Source organism: Pimephales promelas, chromosome 16, assembly GCF_988280905.1.
Source record: "Pimephales promelas chromosome 16, fPimPro1.hap1.1, whole genome shotgun sequence".
Taxonomy (NCBI): Eukaryota; Metazoa; Chordata; class Actinopteri; order Cypriniformes; family Leuciscidae; genus Pimephales; species Pimephales promelas.
In genome coordinates, this window is record NC_142784.1 from 3,022,818 (window position 1) to 3,035,579 (window position 12,762).

Consider the following 12,762-nt stretch of genomic DNA (forward strand, 5'->3'; position numbering starts at 1 on the left):
AATTATAGATTCACGAGACTAAAGATCGCCTGTTAGGTTTATACAAGACGAACTATATCTCATGTTTAACCACTACAGAGACGTCCGAGTCAGCGGCAAACATCAGGATGACTAGCCGAGGAAAGGCTGTTCCAGGCGGGGGACACGAGCGCCAGCGTCCGGTGATCGCTTGGAATGGATCTCAGTCAAATTATCATAAATCTATAAATAAACCACAGATTTGAGCTTTCAAAAACTACTTTCTCGCCTGAAAAACTCTTAAAACTACATTTCGTGACACATTAACAGTAGAATTATATTTCAACTGTATGCTTCTAATGCCCTAGTAGCACGCGCGAGTGACGATACTCCGTCCACCAATCAGCGTTCTGCAGTGAGTCTAGCTCCACCTTTTACTACCCTTTCACTGTGCTAGGTACCCCAACGGAAGGGTACCCAAAAAGTGGTACGGTTTGGCTTTTTGGTACCATTCACAACTTTTGACAGTGGAAACGCAAATAATTGCGTACCGAACCGAACTGTACCGTACCGTACCACTCGCCATTACTGTAACGTTGCAGTGGGAGTTTACATGAGTTTCCAGCATGTTGTGTGATACTTTCTCTGGTGTGGCGGTACCATGAGTGTTCGCTCTAGTGTTCCAGCACGCGCAAGAGGACAAGCACTCTTGTGAAAATTGGTTGCAATCTGAAACATCACCAATAGAGGCCACTAAAAAAATACATATAGCACCTTTAAAAGCCTCGTAGGATTTTCTTGGTGTTGAACAGATTCCCTCAACTCCGGCCCTGATTACAGCGATTGTTAAAGGAAACCATGAGTTCACCTCGAACCATCAGATTCATCTACCCAGATGAAGAAAAAGAGGTTACTCTGAAAGTGACTGGACGTTTAACCTCAGAATCCTGTAGTTCACCTTCACTATAGAGAGCATGGATCCCACATTCACATGTCTCAGTCTATAGGGATCATTTCAGCCTACACCACTTCTGTTGATTACATTAAAACTGTTTATGTTGCATGAGGTCTCATCTCTGAAGAGAACTTAAAGGGGAATATCTGTGACAATTAGAAACAGGATTTTTTGCTTCGGGTTATCGGTATAGGAAAGTCAAATCAAATGAATCAGCAGGTCCGACCGAGTCAAGAGCATCTGTGGTCTTCTTCAGACTGATGTGAAGTGTTGTCTGGTGTCCGCATCACACACGGTTGGAGCCTCATATCCCGACAGGAAGATCACTAGGATCTTCATGATGTGGTTCTTTCAGTGAGGCCTTTATTAACTTGATATTATTTGTGATTGTTTTTAACTTTATTTCTTTTCTTTCGATTAAAGTAACTCTTTTAATTTGTGCACTCTACTAGATTCAATTAGTGAGTGTGAACTAATCCAGTACTCTGTGTACCAGTAGTCTGAGTAACTATGGTTTCCAGCATGCTTTGTATGGGACTTAATGGGGAGAGGAACAAAGTATTGGCAACTAAGCTGCTGGAAGCCCTGACACAAAACCTGAAATGTGATTAAGCCTGATAAAGTCGTTTAGCTTACAAGCAAAGCCTTCTGTTTGACACAAGCCGCATTCAACACAACAACACAAAACCATTTCTATTGTCAAATACAGTTGGAGAAAGCTGTGATGGATGACATGGAGGTGGAGTTTCAGCAGACAAGTGTGTGTGTTCTTGTTTAACCTACATTGTGAGGACCCCATAAAGATTGTGACATTGTGGGACCATTTGGTCAGCTTATAAATGATCAAATGATGATTTTTTGGCAATTTTTAGGGGCCATGTTAGTGTATATGGGAGAGAATATACAGTATAAAAACATGCCTATGAAAATTCGGAAAGTCTATGTAAAGATATTTGTAAGGGGTGAAATAATATGACAACAGACTAGTGAGGACGTCTGGTTACACTTTATTTTAGGGTGACACATTGCACTTACTGAAATGAGTAATATTAGAGTTACAGTTATGGGTTCAGTGTTGGTTTAAGGTTGGTTAGTAATTATGCATAATTTACTGTTATTACTACTGTAAGTAGATCTAATACCACTTTAAAAAAGGTGTTACTGGCCATTTTAATGGTCCTCCTCACTCATTAAACCGGCCAAAACATGTTTGTATTTAAATCTAGTGTTTTGCACATGTTTCTGATGAATTAACGGTTAAGCCTCGGATTAGCCATAGAAAATATTATTAATATAAAATCAATGGAAGTCTATGCAATGTGTGAGTGTGTGTGTGACGTAAAGGGAAGGAAACGCACAGAAGGCAGGCAGGAGCGCTTTGAAACGCTGGATAACACATGTTGGGCTTCTCACACACACTCGTGTCACATCTTTACTTCATTTATAAAGCAAACATTTATCTTAAATGTTGTAGTTATTAACAAAAATGCATTAGAAGTTGATAATACAGTATAAACTAGAGTTTAAAAGTCTTAAATCGTAAGATGATGGACCATTCTGCCGTGAGATAATGCGGACTATCGTGACACATGGAGCAGAAAGGTTCATTTCTCCTGATAGATGTGTGTGTGTGTGATCAAACTGACAAAACTCAACACATTTCTGAAGCCATATGACAGCTTGGTGAGAGGAACTAAAGTGTGCAAGCATGAATACTACGTTTTGAGGGAGATTTCCAGGAAATAATATAGTATGAATTCTGCAAACTTGAAATACAATGCTTATGATAAATGACGATGTCTGTTGGTTTTGAATCCTGACTGCTACTGATCGCTGAGTTGTGTGTAAAAGAGTAGCATGAACACACACAATAAGTCCTCCACTGTCAATGAGGTTCAGAAAGTCGCGAGGCTGAATACACACGGACAGAATCGCTGCGTTTACACACTGAATATCTGCGGAGGAGAAATATATTGTGGCTGTCAGATAGACGTATACCAGCATCTGCACAGGTATTTTAGAGTGTGATTGTTGGCAGCTTGTGACGTGTGTGTTTTGAGGGCTTCTGTAACTGTGAACAAACTGCCAAAGGCCAAAAACAACATAAATCACACACTGTCAGTCTGACAGAACCTGCAGACACGTCAGAGAAGCGTCTCGGTTCACAGCGCACACACACTGTGTTTGTGCATCAACATCCAGACAGATGTGAAGGTAACGTGATCCAGCCAGAGGAAACACACCGAAGTGTCTTCATTAAGTTCATCAAGAGGCTTGTTTTGTCTCAGCGCGGCTCCACATTCCACACACAGGTCAACCCGAGGCTCTCGGTCACGCGATAAACACACACTACAGCTTCACTCCTCACAGCGCACATCTCAATGGCCTGCAGTGCTGGAAGCATCCATCACATAAAAAAACTTTTGCTGATAATTTACTCACCCCCGTGTCATCCAAGATGTCCATGTCTTTCTTTCTTCAGTCGAAAAGAAATGAAGGTTTTTGATGAAAACATTCCAGGATTTTTCTCCATATAATGGACTTCAATGGGAACCAAACGGTTCCAAAAGACGGTTTCAGTGCAAACTGTTCAAAGGGCTTTAAACGACTCCAGACGATCAATAAGGGTCTTATCAAGCGAAATGATCGATCTAATAAATAAATAACAAAGTTTTAGTTTTATAAGCTCAAATGCTCGCCTTGCACTGTTCTGTGTGACTCTCCTGTTCGAACTCGTTCATCAAAATGAACGAATCTTTTTCCGATTCAATTTGTTCGTTTCGTTCGTTGAATGAACCAAATGACTCTGAAAAAGTTTCGTTCATTTTGATGAGCTAGTTTAAACAGTTTGAACTCGTTCAGTTTGTGACTCTCCTGTTTGAACTCGTTCATCAAAATGAACGAATCTTTTTCCGAGTCATTTGGTTCATTCAACCAACGAAACAAACAAATTGACTCGGAAAAAGACTTGTTCATTCTGATGAACGAGTTCGAACAGGAGAGTCACGAACGCGCATCACAGAACAGTGCCAAATATTTTATTCCCATTGTAAGATATTCATTGAAAGAGCAGAGAAATATTCAACAGATAAGGGTTTTTGCCAAACATGTACTTGAACACATTGTTGTCATGTGACATCATGATATTGTGAACAACTGAAGACCAGTTGTCGGTGCCGGTGGCCCTGTGGTTAGCGCACCAAATTCAATTCCCAGCCAAGATTGTCCCTGTTAAAATCTCTATTGTACTATCCAATAAATAGACCAGTTATCATCTCAAACAACAAAAGTAAAGAAAGAAATATTCATAATCAGAGTTAATATTACCGATTTATTTGGCACACTGGAAATTGAAGAGCTAATTCAGTGGATTGCATGGAAAGATGAAGTATCAAACACAGTTTCTGTGTGGCAGGTGAGTCTAACTTTGTTCATTGTAATATCTTACACCAAATCCCCAAACTAATTAAAACATGGAAAAAGTGGAAAATACGGACAATCTGCACACTGAAATCTGTAGAAACAGTAGCACAGCAACAAACTCTCAATCACACACACATTTCTGAAATGAGACATTTGAAACGGCATTTTAGCTGATTGGCTGCTTTTAAAGCACACGCCCAACACTCTCTAACGGCAGCCCAAAACAACTGCCGAGGCTGGACGGTCCTCTGATGTAACCCTCGGGTCACTCAGAGCCATGAGAACCAGGCTGGGTTATATTTATAGAAAAGGCCTCAGTAACGCAAGCGTCTTTGGGTGTTCACAGGCATTCCAGAGTCACTGCAGACCAGGAGGCCGAGGCTGAGCCAGTGAAGATGGAGGAGGATGATGGAAGCAAGGACCAAAACTGTTGTTGTCAACTACATAGAAATAACGTCTTGGGGGGTTAGTGTGGAGTTATGCAGTATGAAAGTAAAGAAACGAAGACAGAACTGTACAAAACGTGATTGAACTGCGAAATAAAACAGTAACTGGCACTGAACTCTTGTTTTGGGCTAGTGGTAGTGGAGTAGTTGTTTAGCAGATTACTACAATTAAACAAGTGTGGAGCATCCTATTGGAGAAATTAAGAACGAGATCCACTGCTTAATAACATTATAATACAGTCACAGTCTACACCTACACACTGTCTACACCTGTGTCTTTTGTCAAATAACCTGTGTCCAGAGATGTTAATAATAATTGTGGCGAGGGGTGCGTGGTTTGGCGAGATCTGCAGCGGGAGAGCGGGGGCGGAGCCAGGCGGTGAGTAAGCAGGTCAAGTTCAAATGACGAACACCTGTCTGTGATTGCAGTAATTGGCGTGAGGAGACCGCATATACTGTAAGCAGCCCGGGCAGACAGCACAATTGAGAGAGACTGGGAGCTCGTGCACGGACCGACAAGACGTGACACAAATCGCCCATTCACTGAGACGGAGCCAAAAGCGGAGCGAAAAAGAGTAAAAATAAAAGTGCACGAGCCCCAGATATCGCAGACCCTGTGTCTCCTTCCATCACCCTCACTTCACCCAGAACCTGAGAATTATCACAATAATAATACTTTATTTATTATTTTATTTAACAGCGCCTTTCATAACAACCAAGGTCACTGTAAGAGCAAACAAAGGTAAAAAGAATTTAAAAATCAAAAACAACAAACAAAATTATTAGCATCACAAAATTCAATAACATAACAGCACACATGCATCATAGATACAGTAGAATACAGTACAGGTCAATAAAAGGAGGTCATTAAATTACTGAGTCAAGTCAAGTCCAAGTCAAGGTCAAGGTCAAGTCAAGTCTGAGTCAAGTCAGAGTCAAGTCAAGTCTGAGTCATGTCAAGTCCGAGTAGGGCTGAACGATTATGGAAAATAATCTTATTGCGTTTTTTTTAACCAATATTGCGATTGCGATTTAATATGCGATTTAAAAAAAATAATAATTCTTTACCTTCTGTATTAGTCGACAAAGACAAGCAATAAATCATTGTACAGTAGGGATGGGAATCTTTAGGCAGCTCATGATCCGATCTACTTTTTTTCTCTTAAAATATGTATTTAATTACATGTGTAAAAACACATACTTTAAAAAATAATTATAAAAAAAACATTAAACCAATGTTAAGAATTTTAAATTGGCTTTATAAAATAATACATCTTCATAATATAAAAGCTAGTAAATAAAGAGAAACAAACAAAAAAAACATTACAAGCAATAAAGAAAGAGTGGTCTCAGTATTTAAAAGTAGGCTGTCTGAATGTTTTTCATTCAAGAGCTGGAGTGATTTCCCCTCAGTTTAGATATGATAAGCTGCATTCACACTAATGCATATATCTCTTTTGAAATTGTAAATGTGGTTTGTCCTGTTGGTTTAAAAACTGACCGTGTTTACATTATTTCGCATCATAAAAGCATTTTGACATGCAAGTTTATGCACATTTAACCAATGAGTCGCTCACGGTTGCATGCACGAGCGCTCTTCACAAAGCGCGTGTTAGTATTTTAAAATGAAAGCAGCCTTCTCAGTGATTTTCATAGTTTTAATATATAAGCCAACTGCATTCCAAAAGACATAAATAACGCCTCTGTGAAGCATTTGTAAGGAAAATTCCCGGGGGAGAGAACGTGCACTGCAAGAGTAACGTTATAACATCAAGCAAAGCGGCAAGCCCGCGAATGTCCTTGTAATTTGGTTCAACCCCGAACTTTATGAAATAACGTTACTATGTTTTGAGTAAGAGAGAGAGAAAGAGAGAGAGAGAGAGAAAGAAAGAGAGAAAATAGAAGCAAGCAGAACACGGTTAGTTTCTGAAGCACGCGCAGCGTCATCACGCATCTGTGTTTAAAAAATAAGCTCAGACTCGAATCTGAAATTCTCTGAATCGATCCAGGATTGTTGGGGAGAGAATAAATAACACAATATCACATACAGTGTCTACATACAGTGTCAATATCACATACAGTGTCTAATATCACATACTGGTCCAGTGTTCCACGGCCAGGACGAAAACCGCACTGTTCCTCCCGATAGTGGAACCTCGGATTCAGGAGGAACAGTGCGGTTTTCGTCCTGGCCGTGGAACACTGGACCAGCTCTATACTCTCTACAGGGTGCTGGAGGGTTCATGGGAGTTTGCCCAACCAGTCCACATGTGTTTTGTGGATTTGGAGAAGGCATTCGACTGTGTCCCCCGAGGCGGCCTGTGGAGGGTGCTCCGGGAATATGGGGTCCGGGGTCCTTTGCTAAGGGCTGTCCGGTCCCTGTATGACCGAAGCAGGAGCTTGGTTCGCATTGCCGGTAGTAAGTCAGACTTCTTCCCGGTGCATGTTGGACTCCGGCAGGGCTGCCCTTTGTCGCCGGTTCTGTTCATAATTTTTATGGACAGAATTTCTAGGCGCAGCCAGGGGCCGGAGGGCGTCAGGTTTGGGGACCACACGATTTCGTCTCTGCTCTTCGCGGATGATGTTGTCGTGTTGGCCCCTTCACACCAGGACCTTCAGCATGCACTGGGACGGTTTGCAGCCGAGTGTGAAGCGGCTGGGATGAAAATAAGCACCTCCAAATCCGAGGCCATGGTCCTCAGCCGGAAAAGGGTGGCTTGCCCACTTCAGGTTGGTGGAGAGATCCTGCCTCAAGTGGAGGAGTTTAAGTATCTTGGGGTTTTGTTCACGAGTGAGGGAAGGATGGAACGGGAGATTGACAGACGGATCGGTGCAGCTTCAGCAGTAATGCGGTCGATGTACCGGTCTGTTGTGGTAAAGAAGGAGCTGAGCCGTAAGGCAAAGCTCTCGATTTACCAGTCAATCTACGTTCCTACTCTCACCTATGGTCATGAGCATGACCGAAAGGACAAGATCCCGGATACAGGCGGCTGAAATGAGCTTTCTCCGCAGGGTGGCTGGGCGATCCCTTAGAGATAGGGTGAGAAGCTCGGTCACTCGGGAGGAGCTCAGACTGGAGCCGCTGCTCCTCCACATTGAGAGGGGTCAGCTGAGGTGGCTCGGGCATCTGTTCCGGATGCCTCCTGGATGCCTTCCTGGGGAGGTGTTCCGGGCAAGTCCCACTGGGCGGAGGCCCCGGGGAAGACCTAGGACACGCTGGAGAGACTATGTCTCCCGGCTGGCCTGGGAACGCCTCGGTATCCCCCCAGAAGAGCTGGAGGAAGTGTCTAGGGAGAGGGAAGTCTGGGCATCTCTGCTTAGACTGCTGCCCCCGCGACCCGGCCCCGGATGAGCGGAAGAAGATGTATGTATGTATGTATGTATATCACATACATTAAAAATAAACTGTTCTTTTCTGAACGCCAGACCGCGTAGCGTGGCAAGTTGATGCTTGATCTTGTAGACTGCTCCCGCGTGTCACGTGACCAGTGTAATCGCAGCTCTTGGGATTACAAAATCGCGTTTCATCATATTGCGATTTTATCGCAAATGCAATTAATCGTTCAGCCCTAAGTCCGAGTCATGTCAAGTCCGAGTCAAGTCAAGTCAAGTCCGAGTCAAGTCAAGTCCAAGTCAAGTCAAGTCAAGTCAAGTCCGAGTCAAGTCAAGTCCAAGTCAAGTCAAGTCAAGTCAAGTCCGAGTCAAGTCAAGTCAAGTCAAGTCAAGTCCGAGTCATGTCAAGTCCGAGTCAAGTCAAGTCAAGTCCGAGTCAAGTCAAGTCCAAGTCAAGTCAAGTCTGAGTCAAGTCAAGTCAAGTCAAGTCAAGTCCGAGTCAAGTCAAGTCAAGTCCAAGTCAAGTCAAGTCTGAGTCAAGTCAAGTCCAAGTCAAGTCAAGTCTGAGTCAAGTCAAGTCCTTAAGCTGGAGTCAAGTCTGGAGTTTTTCAAGATTCAGAGTTGTTTCAAGTAATTTCTTGCCTTATTAACATTTTCTCCCTCTGTCATCCCAGGACTCTTATGTTGAAGTTGTGTTCCCATTTCCTGTGCCTTGTTTTGTAGTCCCCTTGTTTTCTTACTGATTAGTCCATGATTAGTCTCATTATCCCTTCTTTATACTGTACTTTATATATTCAGTTTTTTAATGTTTGCCATGCTCCTTATAGTATTGGTTATTATTTTGTTCTTTTCATTAAAACTATCCTGCACTAAGATCCTCATCTCCACCTTCATTTTCTCATCTTGATTCGTAGGGGAAAAATTGCATTTTTATCTGCCAATGGGATAAGAAAAATAAACTTGTTTTAAGTTAAATGGACTTAATTTACATTCCCAAGGAAACAAGACTAAATTTCTCATAATTTTTTCTTAGGCCTATGTAGAAAATGCATCATGACTTAAAAAGAGTTTTTAGATATTGGTACTTGAAATAAAGACAAAATTACTTAAGTAAGAAAAGCATTTTTGCAGAATGAATGAATGAATGAAGCTATTAAACATCGCTTACACTTTAAAAAGGGTGAGGAGACTGAAAGAAAATCTGGGTTTACCAACCAGGGGTGCATTACAGAAAGATCCTAACTTTACAATCCTATTTTATCTGTTTGGGAACCATGGCAATTTCAGTAAGGACCTCATTTGGGACAAAAGCTATTACAAAATGACATTTCTTAAATGCATAATCGTATCTTAACTACAGATAAAGAAAATTACAGAAGCATCCCAACTCCACAAAAAACCCTAAACATTGTCTTAACTTTGGGACAACCCCAATGGTGTCCTAACTTCAAAATTATTAAAAAAGTACTGTAAAAATTACATAAAAGATACAAGATGAAGAACAGCGATGTTTAATGTTGGAAAGACTTTGTCAACAACCAAATGATGTGCTGCACTTTGATGACAAAACTCTGACAAATAATTACAGACTATTAAATAAAATAATTAGGCTTTGCCTATTCTACTACTAAGGTTATCACAACTTCGCCTAATGAAAAGCACCACTTATTTTGTTTCTCCATTATCCAGTTTTTCCGTTTTACTTCACAGCAGCTGTTTGCATGTCATTGGTTGCTTGGTAACAGAACTTAGAGTTGATTACCGAACTCAATGAAGGGGTTTAAGATTTCTAAACTACAGATAAAATTATATTTTATAAGATAGATTAAGAATCCTAAATTAACAAAGATTTGCTTCTGTAATACAAATTTGTGTTAAATTTTAATTAATGTTTAATTAACTTAAGACTTAAGACAAAGACAGTTTCTGTAATACGCCCCCAGGTTATGTTCACAGAGTAAGTGGTAACTGTCCCAATTCCCCTGTGTCTTTGTTCATGAACTTTTATTTTGATATTCTTTTGTCTTGTATTGCCTGAAAAAGTTCAATAATAATAATTAAAAAAAAGATCCGGTCTTTTGAGTTCCTGTTTTCTTGGTTGCCATAGTTGTCTCACCTGTTCCTTACCATCCTGTGTATTTATACCATCAGTTTTCTTCTGTTCTTTGTCTTGTGTTAACATTGGTGTTGATGTGTATTGTTCCTAGTGGTTATTAAACATTTCAATGTTCGGTGTAAAGTATCTTTTGTGGAATATCAAGTCAGGCCTGCTCTGCCTGTGCCTTTAACACTTTGTCATGCTCAAATAATGATTGATGATTTAAATGTGTTAAAAAAAAAGAAAGAAAAAAAGTACAAATCTCAGACAACTGGTTACCTTATAAACATGGAATATTATTATTAGAAATGACCCAACTAAGTGACCCAGTGTTCCAAAAATGGTGGAAACTGAGTGAGGTCTGACACAAACACACTTCCAGGCCTATAGATAATCTACTGCAGTAACTGCTGGCTTTTATAATGCAGACAAAAAGTATAATATTATTATATTATTATATAATACACATGTTATTTGTGCATGTCATTTAACACACAAAGCCCATTTAATTGGTTATGAAACAGCGTTTAAATCATTTGCAGGACAGGAAGATGATAGACAGTCTTGTCTAGTGAAGTGAAGTGAAAGCAATGCTGAGATGAGTCCAGATAAAGCCTTCAGGAGGCTGGAAAGATGCAGTCAGACGTGACGCCACTCATTGTTCAGAAAGCCTGCACTAAAGTTGCTTTTGTTGAAGTGATATTTCAAGCCGTGGTTCTACAGGTTGGAGAGGTTCTGTGAGGGACTGATGGGTGTTTTCAACACACCCTCTGGAACACTGAACCGAGGACGCTTAAGGACAGTGAAAGACATAAACTTGCAACTGCAAGCAGACAGCCCAGTTTAAGGCCTAATAAAGTCCAAATATAGCCAGGAAGCTGACGTCTTACACTGCCGGCGTCACATACACACAGATATCTGTGGTTAAAGCGGTCTGCAGATCTAAAACTGGATGAGATGACATCACAACCACAGAGTTGACTTTGGCGTAGTCGTGGCATTTTGGATCTTTTTTTCTGCGTTTATTGCAGAGATCTCCACCACACCCCAGACACGAGCAACAACTTCAAAAACATCCAGCATGGGGAAAGAAGAGCTGGAGCTAAACTGAGGATGTTATTGTAAAGTGGTTTGTCATCAGTGGGTGTCGGTGGTTTATGGTGGGTTGTGATTCTAGTCAGTATATCTAAAACAAAAAAAGTGCTGTCAGTCTTTACATTCATTCATTAACCATTCCAGCCTGCCTAAAAGCACAGTCTACTCTGATTGGTCAGATGGCCCCAGTCTGTTGTGATTGGTCTACTGGTCTAAATCTGACTCTTGGTGATTCTAAGGGCCATCTCTTACCATACGCAAGACTTTTCTGGGTTCTTTCCCCAACCCTCCCATTACATGGCTTAGGACTCACACACACACACACGCATTTACACATTTGTGGGGGAAACCAGAGCATGCTAACACAGGGAGAACTGACAGTGAGCCGCCGTCAGTCTTCCAGACACCCACAAAACGGACAGAATTCATAACATCCATTGTCGTAATCTGTGGGTCACTACTGAAAATACAGTGAAGTAACGTGAGCTTCATCGTTTAAAGTAAGAACAGAAATTAAAACTCTGCTGTGATTTATTCATCTTGTTAAATCTTTCTTATGTGGTACACGTCACATCCACATAATCCAAATGAATGAGAACAAACTGGGTGGAGCGGGCGTTTTAGACTTTAGGAGATCTGGAGTGTATGGCATTTGTGTGCTGTTCGACATTATATGAGGGTGAGCAAATGATAATACATTTTTGTTTAAGGATTAACTATTACATGGCATGCATGGAAATTGTAGTAACTTTTGTGTGACAAATGTAATATTCAGAGTTGGAATGCATTTACATCTTTGCTTTTATAGCGGAGCAGAAAATACAAATGAGACTGAGATAAAGAGCGCAAAATAACAACACAAGAAAATAAAAATCACAAAACTGTTTAATATAGCTTTATTATTTAGGTAACACTTGAAGGGGTGTGCATAAGACTAACATGACACCTTCATGATCATGATATGACATATGTTATGAATATGAAGGAAGTTTTATGCATGTTTGTGACAACTGTCATTAAGTGTCATTCGCTCAGTTATGACATTTTCAATGCAAAAATGACATTGTTTGAGATGGTTTATGTCAAGGTGTCATAACAAAGACAATACATCATAACCTGTCAGTGTCTTTGTCATGACAACTTGACGACACAACCTGTCATAAACATGACATAGCAGATTAATTATCAAACTTAAGAAACCACCTAGGTTTACTGGTTAACATTACACATATCAAACCTATTGGTTAACATATCAAAAGTTTTGTGGACGCATATTTCGTATGTGTTTTGTGGCCTACATTTTTAGTTTTTACAATACCATAAACAATATTCTCTCAAAAATACAAACATACATGTTGCTCATATATTACGGTAGCCCTGTTTGTGCTTAATAGAGTGTAATTTCACCTGTGCCATTAATATGTTTATAAGCAACTGAAAAAAGTACAAATGTC